This window comes from Pseudorca crassidens, chromosome 16 (genome assembly GCF_039906515.1).
Source record: "Pseudorca crassidens isolate mPseCra1 chromosome 16, mPseCra1.hap1, whole genome shotgun sequence".
Lineage (NCBI taxonomy): Eukaryota > Metazoa > Chordata > Mammalia > Artiodactyla > Delphinidae > Pseudorca > Pseudorca crassidens.
The window spans coordinates 54,243,978-54,267,864 of NC_090311.1; the positions used below are offsets into that span (position 1 = coordinate 54,243,978).

The following is a 23,887-nucleotide window of genomic DNA, read 5'->3' on the forward strand; positions in this document are numbered from 1 at the left end:
GCAAAGGTTCTTTAATGGCAGGAAAGAAGGGTGTTTGAGTTTCACAGCCCTCCTGTGGCCATTGTACCCACTTCCGAGACGGGTACACTAAGGCCCAGAGTGAGAGTCTAGATGTCCTTGCTCATATTCAGAGCCTGACTCTCTGGAATTTTGGTCAAGAAGAAAAGTCTCTCTCTGCTTGCTTCCAAGGCATTGTTGCCCTGCCGCTTCCACTGTCCTCAGTTTCTGGCCAGCACACAGTCTCTTGCACAAGAGGAGGGATGCTGTTCCTTGCTAGCCCTGTGGCTGCTCTTGTGATGCTGGGCTCCTCTGCTGTCCACATGCTCAACCCTGTAATAAAAATACTTCTCCAGTTAGTTCTAATTTTAACTCGCATTAGGACCGGCATTGCCTATAAGGCTGGCAACCAGATACCCTGGGGGATGTGCCTGCCTCACCCTCTCTCCTGGTGATAGAGGCCTCCAGGCAGGGAACAAGTGCTCACCCTGCTTTGCTGTGTAACCTTCCCCAAGGCTCTTACCCTCTCTGGGCCTCTCCTACATCATCTGCAGTGCCTGCTTTGTGGGATTGCAAGGATCAAAGGATGTGAGTACAGGGGATTGGAAGCCCCTTCTGTGGGCCAGCACTGGGCAGCCACCTTCTGTGTGTTTAATTTGTCTTCACAGCAGCCTAAGATATCTGACACAGACAGCTTCATGGACCACTTCCTAGCTACCCACCATCTGAGGGGGTTCTGCGCAGGAGGATTTTTATAGATATTATACTGGTATTCCCCTGCTGACCAGGCCTTTGCGTCCTTTTACCCGGGGGTTTGGGGGCTATGGTAGGAATGGCTCCAGATCCAAAGCTCTCTCTTGTCATCTCAGACAAGATGCTGTAAGGTGGCCTGGAGGGCCTTCGAGGGACAAGACCCCAAGGAGGATGGGACAGACTGAGAAGGAAGGTGGGTAAAACAGGCCCAGACTCGGGTGTGTGACCAGGCCTCAGCATTTCTGGGAGGCCAGTCCTGCACCTAGTCCAGCCTCATGCCCAGCGGAGTAGGAGGACGTCAGGGACACACAACTCAGAGCACGAGGGCCTCCGCAGTGGCCAGGACAGGGTGGAGATCCAAGGCCCTGCCCTACTTCCTGGGCACCATGGGGCCTCCCTCTTCTTGAGGCCGAGGGTAACAGCCTGATAATGATGGAGGTGAGGTGGTCAGAATTTAGTTTCTTGAAAGAAAAATCCAGAATGTGATACTTCTTGCAGCTGTACATTTTGGTATAGCGTCGTGTCCTAGTAATAGTTCTATTATACCCACTGCAGAGATGAGGAAAGTGCAGCTCAGAGAGTTTATAATTGTCCAAAGACATCTCGCTTGGAACTGGTGGATCAGAGACCAGAACCCTGGTTTGTTGATGTCAAAGCTTCTGCAGCTTTTGCATTTTTTATGCCTACTTGACTGGCAAGATCACCCCACTTGGGGGACAGATAGGACAATAAGGCCCACATGGGAAAGTGACACAGCTAGGAAGTGAGGGAGGTCTACCCAATCTGTGCTTAGACACTAAGCTGCCCTCCTCTTGGTCCAAGCTGCCCACGGCCCATCCAGCATCCCTCTTCTTCAGCCTAAGGCCACCCACACCAGGCCTCCAGGTCCTGACAGTGTGGAGAAGTTCTGGCCTCCTCACCGGCTTCCCACAGCCCTTGCTGGCTGCAGAGCCTGCCCTGGACCCACTGAAGCCGTGGCTCAATCCTAGATGTTGCGGCAGGCACGGCCCCGGCCCTGCCCAGGCCTACCATGGGCTCCTCCTCCCCACGGGCTCTGGGCCTGGGAAGTGATGCCCACTGGCTCAACCTGAGATTCAGTGCGTGAGGTTATGTTTTGGGTCGGCAGATCCAGGATCAATGCTTTTGGTTTCTAGCGTTTCTTTTTCTTTTTTAGAATTTCCATCTCTCTACTTGTATTACCCATCTGTTCATCCATGTGGCCTACTTTTTCCATTAGAGGACTTAGCATACTAATCATAGGTGTTTTAAACCCCTGGTCTGATCATTCCAATATTTCTGCCATATCCGAGTTTGGTTCTAATGCTTGCTCTCTCTTCAAATTATTTTCCCCCTTGTATCACGCTTCGCATTTTTTAAAAATTAATTAATTAATTAATTAATGTTTGGCTGCTTTGGGTCTTTGTTGCTGTGCGTGGGCTTTCTCTAGTTGCGGCGAGTTGGGGCTACTCTTCGTTGCGGTGCACGGGCTTCTCGTTGAGGTGGCTTCTCTTGTCGCGGAGCACGGGCTCTAGGTGCGTGGGCTTCAGTAGTTGCAGAACACGGGCTCAGTAGTTGTAGCTCGTGGGCTCTAGAGCGCAGGCTCAGTAGTTGTGGCACACGGGCTTAGTTGCTCCGTGGCATGTGGGATCTTCCTGGACCAGGGCTCGAACCCGTGTCCCCTGCATTGGCAGGCGGATTCCTAACCACTGTGCCACCAGGGAAGCCCAAGCAGGACTTTCTAATGATAGAAGTCTCAGGCTTACTCTGTTAACTCTTTCCTGCACAAATGTTTAAAAACTTTCATTTTATCTAATACAAGCATTTAAAGCTATACATGTCCCTCCAGCCAGTCTTTTAGCTGCATACTACAACAATTAATATATTGTGTTTTTATTTTTTCATTCAGTTCAAAATATTTTCTAATTTCCCTTGTGATTTCTGCTGCCCTGGCTTCAACTTGTCTGCAGCATCTTATCTGTTATTAATTCCTTCCTATGAAATTTTTATTTTATAAATTGTATGTTTTAGCAGAAGTTCTCTTTGTTTCTTTTTACGGTTCTCATCCATCTCTTCACTATGTTTTCTCTTAAACCCTTGAATAGTCTTATACTAATTATTTTAATGTTGTCTGCTAATTCCATAATTTCTGTCATCCGTGTCTGTCTCTACTGAATTATTTTTCTCCTAGCTGTGGGTTGCATTTTCGTGCTTTCTTGCATGTCTAGGAGTTTTTGTTTGGGTGTTGGGCATTTTGATGCTCCGTTGCTGAGTGTTTGGATTTTGTTGTCTTCTTGAAAGATTACTGAAGATATAGCTTTGGCAGTTAGTTAGTTTACTGGTGCATCAAGCTTCTCCTTTTGAGGCTTATTTTTAAGCTTTATTAAGCTGATCAATGAGGCCTCTCTGCTCTGCTCCGGCTGGTTGGAACTCAAAGTCTTTCAGCTCTGTGTGAGCTCTGCAAGTAGTTAAACTCACAGTTCCCTGGTAATAATTTTTCTCTGATAGTTGGACTTTGTCTGGCCTCATCACATCTCACCCCTAGACAGGCACAGTTTATAATTCATTCTAAGGCTCAAGAGGACCTCTGTGAAGATTTCTGGAACTTTCTCTGCCTAGCTCCCTCTTCACTGGTACTCTGCCCGTGACTTCCTCTACAGGCTGAGCCTCCCTGTTCTCCAGCCTGTCTCATTGGCTCAGTGAGATTGCTGTGCTTTACTTAGATTCTCTCTCTTCGTTCAGTAGCCTGGAACGTGTGTCCAGTTAGACAGCTGAGACAATCATAGAGCTTACCTCATCTGTTTCCCTTCTCTTGGGAGTCACTGACCTGTGCCTCTATGTGAAAATAGGTGTTTCTATGTTTCTTCAGTTTTCTTTTTCTATTTCTTTTTCTTTTTTTATGGTGCTGGTGCTAGTGTTAATCTGATGACCAGTTACTCTGTCATGGCTAGGAGTGGACAGCCTTGACTCCTGTCCAATGTTCATGTTGAGTAGAAGTTAACCAGGAAGAGGTGTGTAGGGGCATCTTAGGAGAAAGAGCTGCATAGGGGGAAGTTGTGAGTTTGGGGCATGTTCAGGGATGGTGTTTGTGGTATGTGTGTGGGGAAGGTTATGCAGGAGCAGACAGATAGGCAGGAATGTATTTGCAAAGGACATGGAGTGACATCTGGGAGTTTGCACGTTATCCCAGAGGTCTTGAGGAGGCTAGAGCAAGAAATAATTATAAATACAATAACAATAACATGTAACTGGTGTATTTTCATGTGCCAGGCAGGCACTGCTCTAAGCTCTTTCCATGGATCTTCTCATTTACTCCTCTGCCAGCTCATGAAAGACTACAGTGTTACTAGGAATTGCCATGTGCCCTGTGTTTTTCTAAGCACTTTACGCAATCACCTCATTTAGTCCTCACAAGAACATTACTTGGTAGGGAATATAACTTTGCCTATTTTATAGATCAGGAAACTGAGGTAATGAGAGGGGAAATGACTGATGGTAACACAGAGAATAACTAGCAACAGAGGTGGTTTTCTTTTCTGCCAAAATACTCTTTTAACGTTATTATAATAATGTTCTTAAAGCTGCCTTTGGGTCATCCAGGTGTCCATGGTACCCCATTGCCTGCAGATACTGTGAATGCTGGGGCGTGTGGCCACCATGCCTGGTGGACACGGCATTGCCTTGTGGTCAGGTGGTACCTGTGATACTTTCAAATCACATCCGCAAATTCTTTGACACTTTCCATTGGAAGGTGGACTCTAATTCCCCTCCCCTTCTGGCTTTAGTGACTCGCTTCTGATGAACAGAACGTGGCAGAAGTGATGCCTAATGACTTCTAAGACTGGTTATAAAAAGACATCCCTGCTTCTGCCTCACTCGTTCTCTATGACACATGCCTTGGGAGTCCCAATCTGTTTTCTGTCCCTATAGTTTTGCCTTTTCTAGAATGTCATATGAATGGAATTATCCAGTGTGTCGTCTGGCTTCCTTTATTTAGTATATTGCTTTTGAGATGCATCCATGTTGCTGTGTATATCGGTAGTTTGGTCTTTTTTATTTCAGCAGTGTTTTGTTAATTCACGCATCTGATATTCATTTGTCCATCCCAGGGCTGGGCATACGTTGGGCACTCAATAAATGGGTGTTGAGTAGCTGAGGGGGTGAATGGAAGCTGAAGGTGGGGACTTTGCAAATCTGTTAAAGCCAGGCTTTGTTGGAGGTTGGAGGAAACAAGGTGATGACGTTTTCCCAAGACTCAGTTATCATTCATTAATTCACAGCTACTTACTGAGTAGCTACTCTGTGCCAGCTGTTGTGCTAGGCTGTAACGAATGGTTCCTGCCCGCTCCAGAGCTGACTGTTGAGCTGAGAAGACAAGCAACTCACCAAGCGGTTAACAGCGAGGGAGATCAGTGCTGGGAGAAAGAAAGACAGAGAAAGGGTGCGAGATGGGGAGGGCAGGGCAAGGGCATGATGGGGTGGACAAGGCTTCCCAGGGAAGTGAAGGCCTGAAGGAGGCTGTGTTTGCTGGACCATGGAGGAGGGAAGGGTGTGCCTGGCAGAAGGAACATATGTGAGCACACAGAGTACACAGCATGTTGGAGGAATGAGGCCAGTGTGAATGTGGGGACTGGTCAGATTTAGGGCTGGAGAGGTGGTCCTAGGGCCCATATTTTGCATCAGTGAGTTTGGCTTTTAGTCTAAAGACAAAAGGGATCCACTGAAAGACTTTAAGTTGCAAAGTCTTAATCAGGGTCTCTGTACTTCAGAGTGGAGAAAGGATTTGGCGCATAAATACAGGGAGAAAGGCCAGTGGGTGGGGGGGTGTAAGTATTCCAGGGAAGTGTGGTGGTGACCTGGCCAAGGGCAATGGGAAGCAGAGCTTTTAGATCAACTTAGGGGAAACCTGCCAGAATCTGGTGACTGATTTTATGTGGGGAGGAGGCAGAATGAATTAAGACTAGATCCCAGGTTTGGGACTTGGGCAACCGTGTCCCTGGAAGGGGAGCAAGTAAGGAGCGGGCAGGGGGTGTAGAGATGATGAGTAAACATGGGGACTGTTGAGGTCAAAGACGTCCAAGTGGAAAAGTCCAGGAGGCAGCTGGACATTGTGGGCTGGAGAGGGAATCGGCTGGACATGCAGAATTGAGAGTCCCGGGCAAGGAGCAGGGAGCAGATGAGCGTGCCCACAAATGCGTGAGGAATGTGGAGGGCCAAGGGCTCAGGACAGGGCCCCGAGGAACACCGGGATTTCAAGAGAAGGACAAGAGGTGTCCAAGCGAGACTGAAGGAAACGGTGTGGGAAATAGAGGTGCTGACAAAGGAGGGTTGGAGGAGCCTTGGGACGAGTGTTGAAAGGCACGGCAGCGGGCACCAGCAAGCATGCTGCCCAAGGGTAGTGAGATAAAGGGCAGGACTCAAGGACGGCCAGCCCCTGCTGACCTACGAGGTGACCCCCTTGGAAGAGTGGGAGGGGCAAAAGCCAGAGAGCTGGCTGGCGGTGAGGGGTGGATGGTGGGGACGGACAGGGAGATCGTTTGTAGCGTGGCGTCTCTGTCTCGTTTTGCAGTTTGGTGGGGACGGGTGAGCCAAGGCTGGAGCTGGTGAGAGATGTGGGATCCAGGGAGGATTTTAGATGAGAGCAGCCTGGATTCGTTTAAGCGCTGATGCAAGGCAGCCAGTAGAGAGGGGTGTTCTGGTTGTCTACTGCTGTGTAATAAACCACCCAAATCGTAATACTTTAAAACAACAACCATTTATTATCTCTCGTAATTCTTGGAATAACTGGGCTCTGCTGGCTCACATGGGGCTTCGGTCACCTGTATGTTTGACTAGAATGTGAAGATGGCCCATCACATGGCTGGCGGCTGGAGCTGGCCGTTGGCGGGGAGTTTGGCCGACGGGAACACCGTGGTTCTTCTCCGTGTGGCCTTTCCATCTTGGTTGGGATTCTCACAACATAACAGCTGGCTTCCAAGAGTATGCCACGTGCTCCAAAGAAACTGCAGATACCTTAAGACCCAGTTTTGGAAATTACCCAATGTCACTTCCACCACATTCTATAGGTCAAAGCAAGTCGCAGGCCAGCCTCGAGTCAAGTGGGAGGGGGCAATAGACTCCATCTCTTCTTGTTGGGAGGAGCGGAGAAGAATTTTGGCAATCTTTAACATAACACAGGAAAAGGAAAAGGTGCACCTGTACCGGAATAATTGATGGATCTATCGAGAAAATGGCAGGGCTGGAGGCCCAGGGCACATGCAGTGGGATTGGCTTTAGAAAGAAGAAGGGCTTGGAATGGGCTTCCAGGAGGGTAGGGTCATCTTATATTTTCTCAAGATCTGAGCAGGTCAACCAACCACAAAGTTCTGGGTTGTGTAAACCACTTTGAACTTCCCCTCCCTTTGTAGAATAGCAGAGAGACTCCTAAGAGCAACACTTATTATTGAGTGCTACTTTGGCCTTAATCAGTTCTCCCAGTGGCCCTGTTTGGTTGTATGAGGTCAATGTGGTGATACCCGTTTTACAGGTGGAGCAACTGAGGCTCAGCGAGTCTCTCTCTGTCTTTGAGTTTGTGTGAATGGGTTGATTGTCTGCACATAAAACACGTTTGCTCTCTCCTATCCGAGGAACATGTGGATGTTATAATAACTCCTTAGAAGAGGGACCCCATATGGATGTGAAGTGAGATTCTCACCCAGGAGAGGGGAACAGGGAGTGGTGGCACCGGCTCAGGCCCTGGCAACCTGAGGGGATCTTGGGCTGGAATGGAACCTGGGACTGTGAAGTTCAAACCCCTCAGGACAAGAAGACAGAGGAAGGAAGCGAAGGTTGGCTGCAGAAACCTGTACTGGTGACCAGCATTCCCGCCACCCTAATCACGCACTCGTGATATTAATAAAAATAATTGATGTCATGTGACTGCTTTTTAACTATCTGCTTTCAAGACTTAAGACCAGGATTATAAAAGGCATGCATTTATAAATTATCAGCCCAGAGCTCATAAGCACATATACATTGGGGAACACTTTGGTAGCACTTTAAATTAATTTATTGTCATTCATTCCAGCTGTCTGTGATGTAAACCTTCAGCTATAAATTTGTACCATCATCTGACACACCATTAACTAAGGTGCTGCCCGAGCCAGAGCACAGTATAAAACATTCGAATACAATTTCTGTAGGGACTTACAGCTCCCCTCTCCTTCCTTTCCTCTCTTCTCTCTTTCCCCTCCCCTCTCTTCCCCTCTCCTCCCCTCTCTTATTAATGACAAGAAATATGGAGAGGAGGCAAACACTTGAGAGTTGTGTTGGCAAAGCAGTCAGGGCAGGTAAGACTCACTCTGCCCTGTGGCCATCCACGGAGCTCATGGGGTTTCATCCCATTTTATAGATGGGACATCAGAGGTCCAGAGAGAGCATGGGTTTGTCTAACTAAGATCACACAGCCAGCAGAGACAATGACCTCCATCCTACCCCAGTGCCTCCTTGGCAGGCAGGCTGAGTCTCTGCTCCTGAGAACTTTGGCCTGGGCGTGAGTGACCCCCAGAATTCAGAAGAAATGTAGGAAAAGGGAATAAGATTTCTTTGAGAGGAGTTTCTGGTGGGGCAATCAGAGAAGCTTTCTGGGGATGCCGGGCAAAGAGAAGGAAAGAATGGAGGGGGATTAATCCCATGAATACTGTTTTTAAACATTATAAAGGCAAAGAGTGGCTTGTTTGGGGGGCCTAGAAGGACTGAGCTGGCAAATTGGAAAGCAGTCCCAGGGGAGAGCTCGGATCCCATGAGGAGGGATGTGGTAACGGCCAGAGCTGGCTGACACTGGAGGGAGCTCCCTGTCACTGGAGGAATGCAACTGGAGGGCTTTGGGAGACATGGAACCGTGTATTCGTTTCTTATTGCTGCTGTAACAAAAGACCACAAGAGTCATGGCTTCAAAGAACACAAATCTATTAACTTATAGTTACGGAGGTCAGAACTCAAAAATGGGTCTCATTGGGCTAAAATCAAGGTGTCAGAAGGACTGCGTTTCTTCTGGAGACTTCTAGGGGAGAGTCCAATTCTTTGCCTTTTCCAGCTTTTAGAGGCCGCCCGCTTTCCTTGACTCAAGGCCCTTCCTCCATCTTCAAAGCCAGTGACACCAGGCTGTGTCCCTCTAGTGATGCCATCTTGCTGGCTCTCTCTTCTGCCTCCCTCTTCCATTCTGTGTACCCTTGTGACTACATCAGGCCCACCCAGGTAGTCCTAGAACATCTCCCCATCTCAAGGTCAGCTGATCAGCAACCTCAATTCCATCTGCAACCTAATTCCCCTTTTCATGTAACCAACGTGTTCCCAGGTTCTGGAGACTAGGATGTGGACATTTTGGGGGGGTGTGATTACTCCACCTATCAGAGATGACGGGTAAGACCTCTGAGGTCTCCGTCACCCAGAGAAATTTCCTAATCTGGAGCCAGAGGGCATCGCATTGCTTCTCTTAAGCAAGGTAAGGTATGAGGTAGAAGAGAGAAGGAGAGGAAAAGGAGGAAGAGAAAGCGGAGGCAGGGCTTGGGGGCAGGACAGGAGAGGAACATGGGGCAGGAGGAGGAGTAGCAAAAGAAAGAGGAGGAGGATGGAAACTTGACGTTCATCCCATGTCAGACGGCCTCAGCCACTCACTATGTGGTCAGGCTGAGCATCAGGACACTTGAAGTCCAATCCCAGTCCCACCATGCGACCAGGAGCCAGTCTGCTTCCCGCTCGCACTGGCTTCAGCTTCTCCCTTGGTCCTGGCCTTTGATAGTTCTCCCAGTTACCCATCTGGAGTGAGCCACGTTGAGGAGGCCACAGGAAGGCTATACTGGGGCCAGGCCAGGATGGTGGGGATGTCCCAGAAGGGCTGCCTGGCAGGATGGAGTTGGCATCCACCCCCAGCACCAACTGGCCATCACTGCTCCTTGAAGGGAGAACTGTGGACCTGAATGGTCCCTGGACTCCAAGCCCCAACTGCAAGGGCCTGTGTGTTTGCCCTCCTCCACCTGTCTATCCCCCTCACCTCCCCTGTCCCAACCAGGCCTTCTTGCCCTCATCCCAGGAAGCCCTGACCATCCTGAGGATCAGTCCCGGGAACGTTCTGGGGCAGCCTGGGAGGAGCCTTGCTAGGAGCTGCCTGGGGCAGCTGGGCGTTCTTGCCTGACAATCGTTCATCTTCCTCTTACACACTGAAGTGCAGGGGCTGGGCCTTTCTAAAACCGTATCTGTCCACCTCCCTCGTTCCTCTCAAATCCTACGGATAAGGTCCTTAGCTTGGATAAAACAGTATTTACCCCACAAGGCTTTGGACAAGTGGAGTGACCATCACTCTAAATGGCTCCGCGGCACAGGATCTGGCCCATAACAGGAAGTCAGTGGTGGGTGGTGGCCTTCCCATCGGCGCTGCCCCCGGCCAGGCCAAGTCCATTCATTCCCAAACATGCCTTCCCTCCGGAACCTGGCCCGATAACTGCAGGTCTGAGCTCTGAGGCTTCTCCTAATGTGACCAGACCGTTGGGGTTAACGTTTCTGTCCCCTGCTTGTCTTGCTGGCCTGGAGCGGCCATGCAGACTGTGATGTCCCCGAGGCAGGGCCTGGGTCTCCTTGGCCTCCCCAGCTCCAGGATCCAGCCCTAGCTGGGCACTTAGTAGGTGCTGGGTCAGGTGTTGGAAGGAATGAGTGGATGCTGAGCTGAGAGCTAATTCACTCAGCAAACATTGCTCAGCCCTGCTCAGTGCCAGGCCTGGTGGGCGCCCCTGTCCCAGCCCCCACCCTCCAGGTGTTCACCGGGCCTCTTTGCCTGTCATGTGCTACTGTGGTGGGTGTGTGGATCACTGGCCAAAGAGGGAGGAGGACAAAGCCTCTGATGGTGGTCCTTGAACCCTCAGCACCCACTCTGCTGGTACTCACGTCTCCTCTTATCTCTGACCAGACCTCCAAGAGCCAAGAACGAGTTCTATTTGTCAATTATCTGCTGTCTGTGCTGAGAGCAGGGTTGCCTGGACAGATAAAGCCCCAGGGGAGGGGCAGGGGGCCAGGAAACACACAGGGTGCAGGAGTGGAGCCCCTTCATCCGGTGGGCACACACCGCGGTGGGCATGCACCCTCACACTCTCCCACACAACGATGGGGACATCTCTGGCACACCTATCACCCCCTCACATGTACACGCAGCCCCACGCCCTCAAAAGGCCCCTCCTGCGTGCACCTCTAGCGCACACGAACCCATAATCACGCCTGATCACTCCCGCAGCGTGTCCCCTACACACATTGCTTCCCACACCCACGGTCACACGCACCCTACGTGGACACACCCTCCCCCAACATCAGCCTGCAGAGCCTGCTCCCATCTGCCCCGCCCACCTCTGCACACTCATCCTCTGCCTTGGCAATCACACACACGCACGTGCGTCCATACGCGCGTTCTCCACGCACACGCCTCGCCAGCACCCATGCTGAGGGCTTCCTCCACGTTCCCCAAGGCGGAGAGTGGTGCCAGGATGGACTGGCCTTGTGGGGTTTCCGAGGGCAGATGGGTCATTACCTGGAGACGGTTGCTTTGGTCTGAATTTTTGGCTGTGGAATCAGGAGACCTGGGTTTGAGTCAGAGGTCTAAATTCACTAACCATGCGGGCGCCTGGATGAGTCCCTTTCCCAGTCCAGACCTTCGTTTCCTCATCTGTGAGATGGGAACAATACCAATCGCAGTGGGTATTTCCAGGATCCAATCAAGTGTTTACAGTCATGGAAGTGAAAATGTGAACATAGAGAGCGTCAGTGTGTATTATTATTGCTGTTTGCTGCCGTTGTTGATTAATTGGGTAATCAATCAAAAAACCTTTGTTTTTTAATTATTTTTTATATTTTTGTCCGTGCCATGCGGCATGCGGGATCTTAGTGCCCTCACCAGGGATCCAGCCCCGGGCCCCCTGCCGTGGAAGTGCACAGTCTTAACCACTGGACTGCCAGGGAAGTCCCAGCAGTTCATTTCTTTTCATTGCTAAGTAGTATTCCATAGTCTGGATGTACTAGAATTTGTTCAGCCATTCACCCCATGGAGGACATTGGGTTGTTTACAGTTTAGGGCTAACACATAAAACTGCTATGAACATTTGTGTACAAGTCTTTGTATGGACAGTTATTTCCTTTCCTCATGGGTGAGTAGGAATGGAATGGCTGGATCATATTGTAGATAGATTTTTAAAAATAATTTTATTTTATTTTATTTTTTAATTTTTGGCTGCATTGGGCTTTATCTAGTTGAGACAAGAGGGGGCTACTCTCCATTGTGGTGCGCAGGCTTCTCGTTCCGGTGGCTTCTCTTGTTGTGGAGCACGGGCTCTAGGCGCGCGGGCTTCAGTAGCTGTGGCACGTGGGCTCAGTAGTTGTGGCGCATGGGCTTAGTTGCTCTGCGGCATGTGGGATCTTCCCAGACCAGGGCTCGAACCCGTGTCCCTGCATTGGCAGGTGGATTCTCAAGCACTGCACCACCAGGGAAGTCCCAGTTGATAGACGTTTAACTTTTTTTTTTTAAATATCTATTTTAAAAAATTTATCATTCATTTATTTACTTAATCTGTTTTTGGCTGCGTCAGGTCTTAGTTGCAGCACACAGGATCTTTGTTGAGGCATGTGGGATCTTTCGTTGCGGCGCACGGGCTTCTCTCTAGTTGTGATGTGCAGGCCCCAGGGTGCATGTGCTCTGTGGTTTGTGGCACACGGGCTCTAGCTGAGGTGCGGGCTCAGTAGTTGTGGCACGTGGGCTTAGTTGCCCCGGGGCATGTGGGATCTTAGCTCCCTGACCAGGGATTGAACCCGAGTCCCCTGCATTGTAAGGTGGATTCTTTAGCACGGGACCATCAGGGAAGTCCCAATCGGGGTCCTTTGGAGGACTGGGAGACCCTATCAAGGTGCTTGTGACCAGGAAAACCCGGCCTGATCCTGGTAACCTTGAGGGTTCGACACCCTCCACCCCAAATCACTGGGACCCTGCCTGGGTCTAGTGCCTCACCCAGGATGCTCTCCAGCAAACCTGTCCCCCGCATGCCCTCAGCTGGCCCACAGCTGCCCCCCGACCCCCTCCTCCGTCCACGCCCAGCCCCCCTACACCCAACACGTTGGGGTAGGCTTCCTTGCAAGACTTTCCCACCCGATTCCCAGCATTACAGCGGAGGGTGACAGCATCGCTCACAGCAGCTCTGCGGGAGGCCTGGGCGCGGGGCCGATGTGGGAGCACACGGAGGTGTGACTGTGGGGTGTCCGTGTGGGTCTGTGCGGTAGGAACGTAGCCCGCGGCTGTCCGGCTGTGTGGTGTGTGGGCATGGCTGTGCCGTCTGGGAGCGTGGGAGCGTGTGTGTGTGTGTGTGTGTGTGTGTGTGCGTGTGGTGGGTGTGTGGGTGCTAGTGCTTCTGTGGTGCCGGGGAACGTGAGTGTGGAGATGTGTGTGTGTGTGTGTGTGTCTGTGGGTGTGTCTGTCCAGGAGGGTGGCTGCAGTGTGGGTGTGCGTGGGAGTGCACGTGTGTGCTGTGGTGTGTGTGTCTGTCTGGGTGTAACTGTCTGTCTGGCCGTGGGCGTGTCTCTCTGGGCGGGTGGCTGCTTTGCGGGGGGGCGTGGGCTTCTCTGTGCTTGTGCGGCGTGTGGGGTGAGCGTGCGGGTCGGTGTGGGTGCGCTGCGGTGTGCGCGGGAGTGGCGGGCGGGCGCGCGGGCCGGCGGCCAGGGCGCGTCCCCGCTTCCCCGCACACAGTGGCTGGGCTGACAGCCGGGCGGAGAAGAAAACTAGACGTCAGGGAAATCAGTCAGAGACAAATCGATTCCCTTCAGAGGTGAGAAAAAGCAGATGCTGCAGCTGCTGGTGGCCCGTTCGGCTCTGAGCCACATCCCTCCCCAGCCTGAGCCCCCTCCCCCAGTGCTCTTGGCTGCCGCTGTCGGCCCAACCCCCTCTGCCTTTGTTAGGGGCCCTGCGGCGGGCCTGCTGCCTGGGCTGCCTCCTCCCTTCCCCTGTAGGCGGGCAGGAGCCTGTGCGGGGCGCGAGTGTGTGTGAGAGATGGGGGGACAGACCTAGTTGTGGGCCTCGCCTGATGGCAGAGCCCCCTTAGGGTCTTCAGAGACGTTGGGCCGGCGACTTGGCCTAGGACATCCAGGGAGCTGGAGGTGGCACTGGCCCTGAATTCAGGCCTGCTGGGTGCCAACCAAGGGGGATTTTGCCCACCTCCTGCTCCCCCACTCAGGGGCTCTTGGAGCAAAGCCCCCTTTTCCTCCCTCCATCCTGTGTTCAGGGAGAGCACAAGAGTTGCTGCCCCTGGGCAGCGCTGGAGCCGGTGCGCGAGTCGGCCCCCGGGGGTGGGTGGGGTCTGGGGCTGTGGGGTGGGGCCCTGACACCCTGCCTGGGTCTTGCTGGTACCCTGCTGCCCGGTGGTCCCCCACCCCCCCAGGCCCTCCTCTCTGCCACCCTCTTTTCCATTGGGTTGTAATACCCAGAACAAATCACGAAACAAGGGCAAAGCCTCTTAGAAACAGACCCATCTGGAGTCAGGGCTCTGTTTTCGGTGTCCCGGGCTCTCATGGCCAGCCTCTGCAGCCACCTGCTCGGCAGACCTGCTGAGCTTTTGTTCTGGGCCAGGGCCTGGGTTTGGAAGTAAGCAAGACAAGCAGGGCCTGCCTTCAGGGAGCCTCACATCCAGCCGGGAAGACACGCCTTGACTCCAGCTGGGATGAGAAGTAGGGGTGGGGAGAGAGGGAGGGCAGGGTCCCAGCCATAGGCAGCCCTGGTGCCCGCGACTCCACCCTCCTTTCCAGGAGCCCATGGGCTCCTAGCGTCAGCTCAAGCTGGTTCCTCAGCCACATTGCCCCCTGCCCCCTGCAGCTGTCCACTTGCCCACCTCCTCTCCAGCGAGTGCTCTCCCAGGTCCCGCCTCTCTTCCACACTTGACCCCTGGCTAGGACGGACGGCTCTGCCAGACCCGCGCTCTGTCTTCCTTCCTTTTTAGGACAGTCGGCTTCGTCCAGCATGCATGCCCCGCTGTTTTAGTGTGAAGCTACTCCGTTGAGCAGAGGGCGGGAGAAGTGGCTGTTCCAGGGGCTTGGTTTCTGGGATGGCTGCACCAACAGACTCCCCCCACTGCAGACCCTGTCCTCTGCCCATGAGGACCCTGGTCTCTGCTCCCCACTCTCAGGCCCGTCCTGACCAATGTCCACCTGCTGGGGCCCTCCATGGCCATCCCTAGCCACACTCTGGAATCCAGAGCCTGTGCTGAGAAGCCTGTGTTCCCTGGCTTTCCCAGACCTGGCTGTGAGTCCTGGGCCAGGCACTAAACCTCTCCGGACCTTGTGTTCTACCTAGCTGAAAGGATGAGGAATCAGGCCTTTGTCAGCCCCAGAGGGCCCCAGAGTGGGATCTGCTCGGAGTAACAGCTGTGTTTTTGTTACTGCTGGTCGGGGGATGGCTCATGAAATCCTTTCCAAACCCCACCCCTGGCCTAGATTCCCAGTGGCCAGCCAGATGGGAGAGGCCATGGATGGATCTACAAACATTGATTGAACCAATTTGGGGCCAAGCCCACGGGCAGACGGCACCTGGCCTAGTGCCTGGCCCATGAGATGTGTCCAAAAAATTAACAGCAGAGAGAAGGAATGGATGGAGTCGTGAGTGTGGACATTGCTGCCATGTCCCCGGCCCCCAGGAGCTTTCAGTCTCCCTGGGATGCGCTGGGTTTCTGACTCCAGCTCTGCTTCTGACCGCTCCTGGCCTTCCTGTTTGTCCCTCAGTAACATCGGCAGCTCTGTGACCTTGAAGACCATTTCCTGCTGGGATATTAATACCACCACTAATAATAACAGTAGCCATCGAGGCAGGAGCAAGCATACTAATATTAGCTGCACCTGTTGAGGGCCCAGCACGTGCCAGGCCCCCGCATGTGTTCTGATGTCAGTCGTCCCCTGAGCCGTGAGCTGGATTTGCCATCTCCATGTTGACAGCAAGAGGATGGGTGCTCTGCACTTGCCCAGGGTTTCAGAGCTAGGATAGAACTCAAGGCTGTTTTGGTTGGGCTCAGAGGATGGCAAAGCACAGAGGTACTCAGCTGACCTCAAGTAAGGGAGGGCTGAATGAAAAGAGGAACATCGTGGGGGCCTGGGGTGAGCCAGTTCCCTGGGCTGCGGACAAGGCTGGACTGCGGTGTGGAGCCTCAGGAGCTGGGGCCCCATGCAGCAGAGAACCCCCCGAGGCTGCAGTGCTGGCATCACCCTCAGTGGGCCTCCTCCTTCCCAGCTCTCTGCTCTGTCTGTCCCACGCCAACTCCCACGTTCCCTTCTTCCTCTCTGTGTGTCTGTGCTGGACCCCTGCTCCTCACGGATGTGGCTGCCTGGCAGCTCCACTCTCCACTGGGCCTCTGTCCACGCCTCCTTTCAGGCCCTCTCCCCCAGCTGCCTGCCCAATTCACTCCTTATTTCCCAGTTCAAGGTCGGCTTCCCACCCTGCCAGGTCACCTGCCCCAGCTGCCCGTTGTCAGGCCCCAGCTCTCGTTCAGTCAGCGGCGGTTGGATGGGCACTTTCCGTTCACCCAGAGGGTCTCAAACTTGGTCTCGGGACCTATTATGCTCTTAGAAATTACTGAGGATCCAAAAGAGTTTTTGTTTATGGGGTTGTGTCTATTGATATTTACCACATTCGAAATGAAACTGAGAAATCATAAAATATTTATTCTTGAAGAACAACGAGAATAAGTCATTACATATCAACCATTAACGTATTTTTCAGGACAAATAACTATTTTCTAAAATGAAAAAATTTAAGAGTGGTACCACTGTATGTTTTCACAGTTCTCTTTAATGGTTTACTGGGACTTCCCTGGTAGCACAGTGGATAAGACTCTGCTCTCCCAATGCAGGGGGCCTGTGTTTGATCCCTGGTCAGGGAGCTAGATCCCATATGCATGCTGCAACTAAGGGTTTGCATGCCACAACTAAGAGTTCACATGCCGCAACTAAGAGTTCGCATGCCACTACTAAGAGTTCCCATGCCACAACTAAGAGTTCTCATGCTACAACTAAGGAGCCCGCCCACTGCAACTAAGACCTGGCGCAACCAAAATAAATAAATAAATAAATATTTTTAAAAAATGGTTCACTTAAGAGAAGACAGTTGGGTTCTCATGTCTGCTTCTGCGTTCAATCTGTTGAAGCCTCTGGAAAACTCCACTGTAGGTTTGCAAAAGGAAGAGGGTAAATAACGCAAGTAACACTTTCCAATCTTGCAGAGTCTCTGAAAGAATAGGGGTCTTAGATCGTTCCTGATGTGACCCCTGCACGGGCTCCTCAACCTGACCAATGCCGCAGGAACCCAGCAATCAGCCACAGGCCGAACACCAGGCCCAAGAGCTCAGTCCTGAGAGCTGTGAGCTGGAGCAGTGGGAACTAGGAGAGCGAGTGGGCCGAGAGCAGCTTCCTGGAAGACATATAAGGTGAATGGAGCCACGGCAGATGGGCATCTTTGGAGAGGCAGAGGGGAGAGGGAGTTTTCTGGGCCCTGGGAAATGATTGGGCACATCTTCAAAGTGGAACAGAGAGGCATGTGGCCAAGGCTGGCTGAGACCTTAAGGGCCCTGAGCTCTGAGAAGATGCTTGTTCCCACCCTGCATAACTCAGGATAAAGTTTACTTTCCATAGCAACACTAAGCTTCCTTGTATGTTGAAATTAAATTAGCCCCTTTCTAGTTTCTGGATTGCAAAACTGGATAAGTGCACAGAGGCAGAACTTGTCTCATTTGGGGAGCCGTGTTGTGTTAGAGCCTGCGCCGTGGGCTCGCTCTACCTCGTGGATCACGTATGGGCACTCGGAGTAGGTGATGGGCAGGGTGGGTGGGGATGAGGGACTTAGAAAGGCCTGCCAGCGCTCCCAGAGCACCCAGTGATTCCAGGCACCCGCTGCTGAAGGAGGGTCTGAGCAGCCTAGCCTGCAATCGGTGGAAGGGGGGGCCGTGGTAGAAGCCCTGGAATCCCCAAATCTGGGGCGGGGTGGGAACAGTCATCCCCATGGCTACTGACCTTTCTACTTCCTTGTGAGGCGGTGGACCCTGGAGAGTTGGGGGGAGGAGTACTCTGGAGGGAATGACCCACACCCAGCAGAGACTGGGAGGAGGTGGGGCTTGGTTAGGGCAGAGGTCTCAGGGCCATGTGATGGTCTGTGGAACACCAGCTCTGAACCCGAGCTCTGCCACTTACTCCAGGCCTCAGTTTCCTCATCTGTAAAGCAGGGATGAGGACATCCAGCTCACGTGGTTGTCTGGAGGTGACGCGAGAAGGTGAAGGTGAAATGAGATAAAAGGGCTAAAGCAGGCGGTGCAAAGAATTGGGCCACCTCCATGAGGCACGAGCTTCCTTTCACTTCTGTTCGGTGCTATAATCAGATCCTGGTTCACAGGGATTGCTCTATAGATACCTGTTGAATGAAAGAATTAATAAATGAATGCAATGGTGGCTCAGTGAATGCCGGTTCCTTCCCTAGGCAAGGCCTAGGCCAGCCACCTCAGGCGGGGAAGCTAAGACCTAGAGAGGGGAAGGGACTCGTCTAAGGTGGTGCAGCAAGTTAGCGCGTGAGCTGAATCCTGGACGGAGGCTCTGCTGCCATCAGCCACGCGAGGAAGGGTGTCTGTGGGAGGGTCTGGGTCCTCCTCTGTGGCACGTGCTTGCGTGCCTGTGTGTGTGTGTGCCTGTGTGAGTGTGCATGTAAGCAAGCGTGTGTGTGTGTGTGTGTATGTGTGTGTCTGGGAAGCCAGGAGACTCGATTCCCTCCTTTCCGGGGTTCTTCCCTCCTGCAGGGAGGCCTGTCGTGGGCGGCTGTTCTGCATGGCCTCTGCACACCTCACCTATTTAATGGGATTTTTGTGCAGCCTGAACTCCCTGCAGGGAGGTGTTCTCATTCTGGACGTAAGCCCTGTCTGCAACGATGCCATCACAGCTTTGAAGAGCGTCCAGGCCGGCTGCTTCAATATGGGATGGAAACGGGAGCAGAATATTGGAAGAGGTGGGAGGTGGTGGTGGTATCACATCGCCCTTTGCGTCCCAGGGCTGGGAGGGGCAGCTTTCTCCTCCCTCCTGCAGAAATGCCCCAAGCCAGGGACGCCACCCTGGACACCAGCTTGGCATCCAAAGAGTGTTGAAGTCGGTGGCTCTGCTCTGCTCCAGCCCTTCTCAAAGCATGGCCCAAGGAACAGCAGTGACAGCATTAACTGGCAGCTGGTTAGAAATGCAGACTCTGGGCCCCACCTCAGACCCACAGCGTCCGAATCCCTGGAGGTGGGACCCAGGAATCTGCATTTTACAAGCATCCTCCTTGGACGCTTATAAAAGTTTAAAAATCCCTACTTTACACACTTGCTCAACAAAAATATGACATCCAGCAAGGCTGGGACTAAAAGAGGGTGGGTGTTTCCTGGTTAGACTTAGAAACTTACTGAAACTGTTCGGTTGTCTGTTTGTTGGTCTCTCCATCCATCCGTGAGCCCATTTTTTATCTGGTAGACATTCAGTTGCACCTAGAAGTTGAAATGCGCAAGGTTGCCCCCACCCTGCCCCCTCCAGCTTGCAGTGAAGCTCTGCTGTGAGACTGAGGAAGTGGGCTTCTGTCGCCTTGATTCTCCAGGTGGTCCAGTGCTTCTGCGAGGCAGTTGCTTGTTTGAATCTGAGCCTACTGAAGCCACCCTAATGCAAAGTGTACAAGAGGGAAGGGGGTGGACACGACTTTTATTTGGCATCTATCCTGCGCTGGGCATTTCACCCTCCCAAACTCCCTTCCCCCTGGGTAGTAGTATTCTCATTTTACAGAGGAGGAAACTGAGGCTCAGAGAGGTGAAGGGACTTAACTAAGCCTGCAGAACCTGAGATATGATAGAGTCAGAATGTGAACCCAGTTCCTCCTGCCACCAGAAGCTGGGCCCTTTCTTCTGTTCCATGTTGCCAGGATCTTGGAGGACCTGAGAATCAACAGCTAGAAGCTGAAGGGCAGTCTGATTTGGGATGTGCTTCTAACTGTCTGGAGGTCAGCCAGCTGCCTGTAAGGTAGTGAGCTCCTCGTCATTGGAGCTGTGCAAGCAGAGACCAGGAAATCTGGTGGCCATGGTGGTGGTCGTGTGTGCGTGTGTGTGCATGTGTTTATGTGTGTGTATATAGGGCAGGATTGAGACCGGGAACTTTGAGGGCCTTCTGTCCTTCTAGGGAGGCCTGCTCAGGCCTGCTCTGGGGTCAATGTCCCCATGGATGGAGGCTCTGCCGCCAGCTGCTCATTATCCGTGACTCCTCTAAGGGGACCCTGCCAGATCCCAACAGGAAACCTGTCGAGAAAGCTGTAATTAGAGCCGGGAGCCACAGGCCCGAGAGGTGCCTGCTGTAGCTTCCAGTGCAGACATGCTACCCTGGTGAAGTCCCTGGGCAAGAACCCCGTGAGTCAGGCACTCAGATCCTCTCGCTGCATGTGACAACCCCCCCACCCACCCACCCAATTCTCCCTGGAAGGAGACCAGTGTTCCCTGGGAGCCTACTTGGTGTCTGGGTTTCACATATGTTCTCTCTTCCATTCCTCCCCAGAAACCTGGAAGCGAGGCAGCGTTCACTATGATGCAGTGAGGAGCCCAAGGTCCTGAGAGGTCATATGACTCACTCAAGGTCGTCCTGCTGTAGCAGAGATGCGATGAAGCCCTGCCTTTGTGAGTACCTGGTCTAACCTTGTCATCATTCTGGGGGAGGCTTCGAGTCAAAGGTGGGGTGCAAGAGCCCAGTAGCACAGGTAGAGGAGGCCTAGATGGTCCTGGCTGGGTCCTGGGTCCGTCCCGACTGAACGTGACTTCCTTCAGCTTCTGTGAATCTGCCACAGAGGCGTGGGTCCCTGCCATGCTCCCCTATCAGACTGCTGGGCCACCTATGGCGACTGTGGTGGTTTAAAAACATGGCCACAAATTCTTCAACACTCCTCCTATTGAGAAATAACCTCTGTGTCCCCTCCCCTTTAGGCTGGGTAGAATTGTGACTGCTTCACTCCACAGAGAATGGCAGAAGTGATGCTAAGTCAGTAAAGACCATGCAGCTTTCCTTTTGTTCACTGGAGCTCATTTGCTCCTGGAGCCCTGAGCCACCATGTAAGAAATAAGAATCACTGACCTGAGGCTGCCATGTTGTGAGGAAGCCCGAGTCACATGGACAGTCCGTGTCTAGGTGCCCTGGTTAACAGTCCCAGCTGAGCCCAGCCATCTAGCCTCTCCAGCTGTTTGCGTTTTCCCAGCTGAGGCGTCAGACATCATGGAGCAGAGACCAATCATCCCTGCTATGCTCTCTGAACCCCTGGCCCATAGCATCTGGAAGCAGGGTAAATTGTTTTGTGCCATGTTTTCGGGTGATTTGTTACGCAGCGATAGATAACCAGTACAGCTATGCCAGCTGGGACGTACCATGCAGTCATCTCAGAGGTCCCAACCAGACCATCTTTTCCTCATGGCCCCTGAGCAGCTGGCTGGGCTCACACTCTGCATGCAAATCATTGCTCCAAGGGAAGGGTACAGGATTGGTGGGGGGGGGGGCTCCGTATCTCCTGGGGGTTGCATCTGCTCAGCTTCCTCCGCCCACTCCTTTCTCAGAAATAAGTTCCCAAATCCGGATCTGCCTCAGGCCCTCTTGTGTGTGATTAAGAGTCCTGATCCCCACTTTACCTCTTCTTAGCTCTGATGTCTTGGGCAAGCTACTTAACTCAGTTTCTTTAGTCTGTAAGATGGGGGTGACGATTACATCCGTCAGAGGGCTATTGTCAGCAGTGCCGTGCACGTAGCAAGCACGCTGATTGGTGTGGCTCATTATTACCCCTGAAGTCACCCTCTTCCTGGGCCCTTGTGCCATCTCCAGGTGCACAGGACTTTACAGTTTACAAGGTACCCTCTAGTTCCCCCGGCAACCCTGTGGGGCAGGTCAGTATTATTGCCATTGAACAGATGAGAAAACTGCAAATCTCGGATGTGGCTCGTGTCCATGGCCTCAGATATAGGCCCTTTGTCCTCCTCTTGTCGAGCTTCTTCTGGAATTTTCCTCTTTGTTCCCCCCTAGGGCTCCTGGCTGACTTGTCTGGTCTCCTCTTTACTTTTGCTCTCTCCTGCCTCTGGACTTATGGACTTCTCAGCCTGTGTGGCTTTGGATAACTTCCCCTTTCTGTGTCTCAGTTTCCCCCTCCATAAGATGAGGGAGTTGGGCTGGCTGATGTCGAAGGGCACTTGCAGCTCTAAAACAATCGCGTTTGTTTTCATATCCAGGAGTGGCTTGTTCTCAGGACTGCCTGCTGCTTCTCTCCAAGCTGAGTCTGTCTTGGCTGTGAACCAACGGAGAGGGCCTGATATCCATGGTTCCTGGGCAGCAGGGCCAAGCTCTGAGAATGGGGGAAGGGGCAGCACCCACGAGTTGGAAGGACCCAGGGAGGATGCTGGGGCATTTGTTCCCAGCTTGGCCACACTCGTAGTTCTGCCTGAGATTGATCCTGACAGTGGCTGGGTGAGGGACCCAACCCAACCAGGCCTGGCCTCTGGGGCCCCTCCTAAGGCTGTTCTCAGTGGCGTCTCTGGGCAATGATGGGTTCTTTGGCATGCTGATTTCTGGTGGTCTAGCCATTGCTTCTTCACCTGCCAGGTATTTCCCAGGCCCACCTCAGGCCTCACTTCCTCCAGGCAGTCTTCCCTGATGTGCAGCATTAGGCCTTTTCTCTGTCCTCCCATAGTGACCTGGGCTTCCCATCAGGACCCTTGTTGAATTGTGGTCTGTAACTGCCTGTTCACTTACAGATTCTCCTCCAAGACCTTGAGCCCTAGTAGGCCAGGGTTCATGTCTGTCCTGCTCACCTCTGCTTCTCTAATGCCCTGTACAATGCTGGCACTACTTAGGTGCTCAGTAAGTATAGGTGGCGTGAAAGAATTTTAGATCAATAAATAAATAGCAACCAATGCTATTAGCAGTAATAGCAATAATGCTCCCTGCTTAAAATATCCCAGCCTCATCTGCCAATACCTTAAGCTAGGCCAGGGGAGGATGGCTTCCATAGCATATTAGTTTGGTCCCTGTAGGACTACTTCTCTTGAATTGTCTCTTTGTATGATGTCACTCCCCAGAAAACATCTCCATGAGATTTGTTTCGTGTCTATTCATAGAATTTTATCATGAAGACTGCCAGGAAATATTCCTGCTCTATAATCAGAAGCAGTTATGATTTTCCTAAATATCAGGCTTTATTTATATATTTATATTTTATTTCATGGAATCGTGTAACTGAGCAGGTTTCTCCTTTTGCAGTTGCTACCAGGAAGCTCAGATCGACAATCTGGATCCTTTGAAACAACGTTTAGAACTTTGTAGTCCTCATTTCTGAACTAGTCATATTTCTGTCTCATTTAATGTCCTTTCCTCTGTTTTGCCTCTGTACTTTCTTATCAATTTCTAATTTATGTTTTATTGCAGTACTTTAGGTAGCCTTGTAAATCCCTTATGGGTTTGTGTATGTTTTAAATCATTTTTCTTGGAACAAGGCAAGATATAACCAAGTGCATACACACGGTACTTCTGAGCACATTGATCCCAGATTGACCCGGGACTCAGTTACAGGCTGAAGAGTGCTGGTGCTTGATCTGCTCTCGGCCACACAGGCCTGTCTCCCTCCAGGCTCTGGCCACGTGGACTCCTGGCAGCCTGGTCCACGTTCTGTGGGCTGTGGTCTGCCAGGCCTTGTATGGGGTGGATGTCCCCTGACAAGAACAGGGCTTCTTCCTGAGCAGGTGGCCTCACTGCCCTGCTGCTGCTTCCTGACCAGCCTCATCTCTGTGGTTCCTCATCCCCTGCCTCATCCCCCTTCTGTGATGATGCTTAATACTGCTCCCGAGAAACTGCCTTGGCTGCCTTCACAGCTAAGACTCGACCTTGTCCCTGGGATGTAGCCTGATTCCAGTTGCCACGGGCAATCACACTCACCATCAGTCAGGCCAGGGCGACTGACCTCCAGACCATGAGAACACACCCTGGACAGCTTGAGTCAGCACCAGGGGTGGGGGAGCTAATAGTAAATAGGTATAAAGTTAAGCGTTATCATTTTATCTTTGGAGATGAACATTTACCCCCA

The 23,887-nt window shown here is 52.2% G+C and overlaps 1 long non-coding RNA gene across 2 annotated transcripts in view; it reads left to right on the top strand.

Annotated features, from left to right (window-relative positions):
- Window positions 1-475: 475 nt before the first annotated feature.
- The window catches only part of LOC137209150 (uncharacterized), a 207,921-nt gene continuing 184,509 nt past the window's right edge, over window positions 476-23,887 (top strand). Inside the window, exons 1-2 of one of the 2 annotated variants that reach the window (XR_010935921.1) lie at window positions 476-585; window positions 20,335-20,453. This is a non-coding gene — a long non-coding RNA (uncharacterized lncRNA). Of the gene's footprint in view, window positions 586-17,489; window positions 17,591-20,334; window positions 20,454-23,887 lie in introns of those variants that run through there. The other variant, XR_010935920.1, reaches the window with a different exon arrangement.